This window comes from Aegilops tauschii, chromosome 2, assembly GCF_002575655.3.
Source record: "Aegilops tauschii subsp. strangulata cultivar AL8/78 chromosome 2, Aet v6.0, whole genome shotgun sequence".
NCBI classification, from domain to species: Eukaryota; Viridiplantae; Streptophyta; class Magnoliopsida; order Poales; family Poaceae; genus Aegilops; species Aegilops tauschii.
In genome coordinates this window covers 211,968,291-211,976,289 of record NC_053036.3, presented here as the reverse complement: position 1 = coordinate 211,976,289, position 7,999 = coordinate 211,968,291, and positions in this window count along the sequence as shown.

Here is a 7,999-nt window from a genome sequence, read left to right as displayed (position 1 = left end):
CCCTTCCTTCTTGTAGAAGACAACAACAATCAGGGTCGGGCACTTGATTGATTAGTGTTTGACAAGGACATTGTGTGCAATTCGATCCAAATCAGACACGGTCGCTCGCGCCGTGCTGCCCACGGCCTGCAGCCCCTGAGCATCATGTCGACGCTTGCACTTCACAGAAACCAGGAGCCCACAACCGCTTCCCTTTCTTCAGCTCACTGCCGAGCGTCTCCGGCCAAGCCGCGCTATCGGTAAGCCCTCCCTTTCTTCCTCCATCTCTCTTCTATCTCTCGTGCTTCTTTTATCTAAGAGCTCTCTCTGCCTTCTATTTTTCTGCAGAGAGATGGCTAGGCCGCCTGATGCCTGAGCGCCACCGGTCAAGCACCCGCCGGCGTCCAAACCCCCTCCACGCCATCCCATCTCGCCGAACAGCGCCTGCGCCACCCTTCGCCCCCGCCCCGCAGGTATGTAGCCCGAGCGCTTCAGCCACCTCGTGACCCGCCGGCATCCCATCCAGCGCCCACGCCAACCTTTAGCCCCCGCTCCGCAGCTCTGCAACCCAAGCGCTTCAGCCGCTTCGTGACTCGTAGGCGTCCCATCCAGCACCCGCGCCACCCTTCGGCCCCTGCCGCACAGCTCTCCAGCCTGAGCGCTTCAGCCGCCTCACACCCGAAGCAGAGGAGATGAGTTCCCTAATACACCTCCGCCGTATCTACTTTTCCAAACACTTTTTCTCTAGTTTTGGACTCTAATTTGCATGATTTGAATGAAACTATCCCGGACTGACGCTATTTTCAACAAAATTACCATGGTGTTGTTCTTGTGCAGAAATCAAAGTTCTCGAATTGACCTAAAAAATTACGAAGAATTTTTATGAAATATATAAAAAATACTAGCGAAAAAATACACCAGATGGGGGCCACCCAGGATCCACAAGCCAGGGGCGCCTCCCCCACGGCACGCCCTACGAGCTTGTGGGCCCCCTGGACCTCCGGCAACCCAAACTCCAACTCCACATATACCTATTCGCCAAGAAAAAATGGAAGAGAAGGATTCATCGCGTTTTACGATACGGAGCCGCCTTGATGCGGCTTGAAGCTACGTCGGTATTTCCCCAAAGAGGAAGGGATGATGCAGCACAGCGGCAGTAGGTATTTACCTCAGTGATGAAACCAAGGTTATCGAACCAGTAGGAGAACCAAGCAACACTATGTAAATAGCACCTGCACACAAATAACAAATACTTGCAACCCGACGTGTAAAGGGGATGTCAATCCCTTTCGGGTAGCGGCGCCGGAAATTGGCAAACGGACGTGATCAAAATATGATAGATTGGATCGCGGGAACACGAGATAAAATAAAAAGAATAAATTGCAGCAAGGTATTTTTGTATTTTTGGGTTTAGTAGATCTGGAAATAAAAGCAATGGATAATAGATCGCAAAGGCAAATAATATGAGAAAGAGACCCGGGGGTCGTAGGTTTCACTAGTGGCTTCTCTCGAGAAAAATAGCAAACGGTGGGTGAACAAATTACTGTTGGGCAATTGATAGAACTTCAAATAATCATGACGATATCCAGGCAATGATCATTATATAAGCATCACGTCCAAGATTAGTAGGCCGACTCCTGCCTGCATATACTACTATAACTCCACACATCGACCGCTATGCAGCATGCATCTAGTGTATTAAGTTCATGGAGAAACGGAGTAATGCAATAAGAACAATGACATGATGTAGACAAGATCTATTTATGTAGAAATAGACCCCATCGTTTTATCCTTAGTAGCAACGATACATACGTGTCGGTTCCCCTTCTGTCACTGGGATCAAGCACCGTAAGATCGAACCCGCTACAAAGCACCTCTTCCCATTGCAAGATAAATAGATCGAGTTGGCCAAACAAACCCCAAATATCGGAGAAGAAATACGAGGCTATAAGCAATCATGCATATAAGAGATCAAAGAAACTCAAATAACTTTCATGGATAAAAAGATAGATCTGATCATAAATTCAAAGTTCATCCGATCCCAACAAACACACCACAAAAAGAGTTACATCATATGGATCTCCAAGAGACCATTGTATTGAGAATCAAACGAGAGAGAGGAAGCCATCTAGCTACTAACTACGGACCCGAAGGTCTACAAAGAACTACTCACGCATCATCGGAGAGGCACCAATGGAAGTGGTGAACCCCTTCCGTGATGGTGTCTAGATTGGATCTAGTGGTTCTGGACTCTGCGGCGGCTGGAATTGATTTTCGTCGACTCCCCTAGGGTTTCTGGAATATTGGGGTATTTATAGAGCGAAGAGGCGGTTCAGGGGCACCTGAGGTGGGCACAACCCACCAGGGCGCACCTAGGCCTCCTGGCGCGCCCTGGTGGGTTGTGCTCCGCTCGGAGCACCCCCCAGGCGCTTCTCCATCCCATTGGATGTCTTCTGGTCCAAAAAATCCACAAAAAATTTCGCTGCATTTGGACTCCGTTTGGTATTGATTTCCTGCGATGTAAAAAACATGCAGAAAACAACTGGCACTTGGCACTATGTCAATACGTTAGTACCCAAAAAAGATATAAAACGACTATAAAATGATTATAAAACATTCAAGAATGAAAATATAACATCATGGGACAATCAAAAATTATAGAAACGTTGAAGACGTATCAACATCCCCAAGCTTAATTCCTACTCGTCCTCGAGTAGGTAAATGATAAAAACAGAATTTTTGATGTGGAATGTTGCCTAACATGTCATCTCATATTATTTTCTTTGTAGCATGGACATTTGGACTTTTATATTGTTCAAAGCAATAGTCTAGTTTTGACATGATAACTTAAATACTCAAGAATATCAACAAGCAACCATGTCTTTCAAAATATCAACGCTAAAATAAGGTATCCCTAGCCCATCATGCTCAACCATTGATCCATTCATGAAACACACTCGCATATTAGCTGCACCCAATGCTCAAGTACGATCATAGTGCCCCCTAGTTGGTGTTTTATAAGAGAAGATGGAGACTCAAATAAAAAAATTGCATAAAGTAAAAGAAAGGCCCTTCGCAGAGGGGAGTAGGGATTTGTAGAGGTGCCAGATCCCAAAGCGAAAATTGAGAGATAAAAACATTTTGAGAGGCATACTTTTCCCACCAACGAAAACGACTTAGAGTTCCCAACACTTTCCATGATAGATATATTATAGGCGGTTCCCAAACAGAAAAAAATTTATTCCTTTTTCCACCGTACTTTCACTTTCCATGGCTAATCGTATCCACGGGTGCCTTCCATACCAACACTTTCCAAGGAATTTATTATTTGACAACATAAAGTAATTCATTTTTCATTTCGGGACTGGGCATCCCTAATACCTTTGCCTTCCTCTCGTGCAATGACAAGTGAATAAACACTCATCGTGAGAATAACACATCTAACATGGAAAATATTAGCCACCCCGCACCGCCTCGTGAGTGGTACGAGCACACAAAAGAGATATTTATTTTGAAAATTAGAGATGGCACATACAAATTTGCTTAGAACGGCAAAAGTATACCGCATATAGGTAGGTATAGTGGACTCATGTGGCAAAACTAGTTTAAAAGATTTTTGATGCACAAGTGGTGATCATACTTAGTTGAAAATGAAGGCTAGCAAAAGATTGAGAAGCGACCAACCAAGAAACGAATAATCTCATAAGCGAGCATTAAGCATAACTAACACCGAATAATGCACCACAAGTAGGATATAATTTCATTGCATAACTATTGACTTTCGTGCTTGCATAGGGAATCACAAACCTTAACACCATTATTCTTACTAAAGCATAATTACTCATCAACATGACTCACATATCACATCATCATATCTCAAAACTATTACTAAGAATCAAGTTTATTTTGTCCAATGATCTTCATGAAAGTTTTTATTATATCCTTCTTGGATATGTATCACTTTGGAACTAATTTTCATGTGTTGCTTTTGATAAGCTCAAACAAATATAAGTGAAGATCATGAGCATAAAATTTCTTTCTCTCAAATTAATTTAAGTGGAGTAAGAGAGAATTTCTTGAAAATGTTACTAACTCTCAAATAAATCTAAGTGAAGCAAGAGAGCATTTCTTCAAAAATACTAAAGCACATCGTGCTCAAAAAGATATAAGAAAAGCACTAGAGCAAGTCCATAGCTCATAAAAATTTAAGTGAAGCATAGAGAACAATTCTAGCAAGTCATGGTATAATTTTGGCTCTCTCAAATAGGTGTGTCCAGCAAGGAATCAAGACTAAAAACACAAAACAAAACAATCAAAGACTCATATCATACAAGACGCTCCAAGCAAAACACATAGTATGTGACGAATAAAAATATAGCTTCGAGTAAAATACTGATGGTCGTTAGAAGAAAGAGGGGATGCCACTTGGGGCATCCCCAAGCTTAGTTGCTTGCTTCTCTTTGGATAATAACTTGGGGTGCCATGGGCATCCCCAAGCTTAGGCTCTTCTTACTCCTTATTCCTTCATCCATCGATAGATAACTCAAAACTTAAAAACTTCAATCACACAAAACTCAGCAAAAGCTTCGCGAGATCTGTTAGTATAAGAAAGCAAATCACTACTATAAGTACTGTAGCAAACCAATTCGTATTTTATTCTTGCATTATATCTACTGTATTCCAACTTTTGTATGGCAAAAACTCATCAAAGAAAACCATAGAATCATCAAAACAAGCACACAACGCAAAGAAAATAGAATCTGTCAAAAACAGAACAGTCAGTAGTAATCTGGAAATTCCGAATACTTCTGAAACTCCAAAAATCTTGAGAAATTAGGAAAACCTGAGCAATATGTATATTAATCTTCTGCAAAAATAATGGGCATTTTATCATGCTCTGGTTAAAAATGAGAATTGTTTTCATGAGCGCAAAAGTGTCTATTTTTCAGCAAGATCAAACAACTATCACCCAAGAAGATCCTAAAGGCTTTACTTGGCATAAACACTAACTAAAACACAAAAAACACAATCATAACAGTAGCATAATTGTGCTAACACTCAAGAACAGAAAGCAAAAAGCAAAAATAAATTTTATTCATTGGGTTGCCTCCCAACAAGCGCTGTCGTTTTATGCCGTAAGCTAGGCATAAAGCAAAGATCTAAGTTTTGTCATCTTTGTCCAACTCTTCAACAAATACTTAGAATTCTTCAAAGATTTAGCATAAAGATTTTCAATGACAATACTCCTAGGAACAAATTTAAAGAATTCATTCTTGCCAAAGGGATCTCTCATAACTTCGACAAAATCCGGGTGAATACTAATCATCTTAAGATCCTCTTTACTGATATTAATAGAAGTTGCACCCTTGCTATTAGTAACTTGAGTAGTCTTGCCAATCTTTACAGGAGTTTTTTCAACAGTTTTAGTGGAAGCAAAAGTCGTGCTCAAATTACTAAAGATTTCTTCCAGTTTATCAATCTGAGATGGACTTTCTTCAATTCTTACATGAATTACGGTTCCCTTTCCTTTTAACAACTTAAAAACTTCTCCCGCTTCTGACCCAATTTTAGTAGAAAAATTATGCATCTTATTATCCAAGTTTTCAATATGCTCTTCAGTAAGCATTTTCTTTTCAATAGCATCTAATCTTTCCATAACATGCTCAAGAGTCAAAGTTGTTTCATTAATCATAAGAGGTGGTGAGCCTACTAAATTTCCCATAGTATTAAAAGCATCAAGTGAGGGACACATCAAGAAATTTCCTCCGGTAATCGTATCAAGGACGAATCTATACCAAGTGGTGATACACACATAAAAACAATGAAGGAGAACAACGGTAGATTGCTTACGGATAGATCTATTATGAGCATTACAAATTCTATACCAAGCATCTTTTAAATTCTCCCCTCCCCTTTGTTTAAAGTTGAGAACCTCGTTCACGGGAGTGCACGCAATAGAGGAAGAACTATCCATGACGATAAGAACGGCAAACAAGCTTGAACCAAAAACAGATCCGGCAAGAAAACGGCGAACGAAAAAAGAGGGCGAATAAAACGTCAAATTTTTGTGAAGTGGGGGAGATTAAAACGAGAGGCAAATGGCAAATAATGTAAATTGCGAGGAGATGAGATTTGTGATTAGGAACCTGGTAGATGTTGAAGATCCTCCCCGGCAACGGCGCCAGAAATTCCTTTTGATGTGGCTTGAAGCTACATCGGTATTTCCCCAAAGAGGAAGGGATGATGCAGCACAGCGGCGGTAGGTATTTCCCTCAGAGACGAAACCAAGGTAATCGAACCAGTAGGAGAACCAAGCAACACTACGTAAACAACACCTGCACACAAATAACAAATACTCGCAACCCGACGTGTAAAGGGGTTGTCAATCCGTTTTGGGTAGCGGCGCCAGAAATTGGCAAACGAACGTGATAAAAATATGATAGATTGGATCACAGGAACGCGAGATAAAACAAATAAGAATAAAATGCAGCAAGGTATTTTTTGTATTTTTGGGTTTAGTAGATCTGAAAATAAAAGCAAAGGAAAATAGATCGCAAAGGCAAATAATATGAGAAGGAGACCCGAGGGTCGTAGGTTTCACTAGTGGCTTCTCTCGAGAAAAATAGCAAACGTGGGTGAACAAATTACTTTTGGGAAATTGATAGAACTTCAAATAATCATGACGATATCTAGGCAATGATCATTATATAGGCATCACGTCCAAGATTAGTAGACCGACTCATGCCTGCATCTACTACTATTACTCCACACATCGACCGCTATCCAGCATGCATCTAGTGTATTAAGTTCATGGAGAAACGGAGTAATGCAATAAGAACGATGACATGATGTAGACAAGATCTATTTATGTGGAAATAGACCCCCATCGTTTTATCCTTAGTAGCAATGATACAGATGTGTATGTTCCCCTTCTGTCACTGGCATTAAGCACCATAAGATCGAACCCACTACAAAACACCTCTTCCCATTGCAAGATAAATAGATCGAGTTGGCCAAAAAAACACAAATATTGGAGAAGAAATACGAGGCTATTAGGAATCATGTATATAAGAGATCAAAGAAACTCAAATAACTTTCATGGATAAAAAGATAGATCTGATCATAAACTCAAAGTTTATCCGACCCCATCAAACACACCGCAAAAAGAGTTACATCATATGGATCTCCAAGACTCCATTGTATTGAGAGTCAAACGAGAGAGAGGAAGCCATCTAACTACTAACTATGGACCCGAAGGTCTACAAAGAACTACTCACGCATCATCGGAGAGGCACCAATTGAAGTGGTGAACCCCTCCGTGATGGTGTCTACATTGGATCTGGTGGTTCTGGACTCTGCGGCGGCTGGAATTGATTTTCGTCGACTCCCCCAGGGTTTCTGGAATATTGGGGTATTTTGTAACACCCTGAGAATCATGCTACAGTAACTCCCTGTGATTAAGCTAATCATGTTGCTAAACAGGGCTTGATCACATTTGAATCACCTTCCTTTTCAAACTCCTAATTCAAACTTCAAATATAATTAAAGTGAAAAATAAAAGTTTTCAAAAATTTAAACAAAAATGTTCGGTGGGTGCCAAATAATACACTGGTAATTATGGTGGAGAAAACACATTTTTATAAAATACCTAAATACTTTTAAATGAACTAAAACAGAAAAGAAAATAAACAAGTAAACAGAAAACAAAACAGAACAGAAAAAGAAAAAAAAGGAGAAGGCCCGTTCCCCCACTGCACCCCGGCCCAAACTGGGCCGCCACCCCCGAACCCCCCCGGCCCAGTCGCCCCAGCCCACTCTCCCCCCCCCCCCCCCCGCGTCCCCTTCCCTGTTCCCCCGACCGGGTCGGAACAGGGGCGCGCGCTCCCGCCCGACCACCTCGCCGGCACCGACGCCGGAGAGGATAAGGGCGCCAGCGGCCCCCGCCCCCTCGGGCCTCTCTCCCACTCACCCCGCTCACTCCCTCGGCCTCTGCGCCTCTCCCCGCGCCAGATCCACCTCT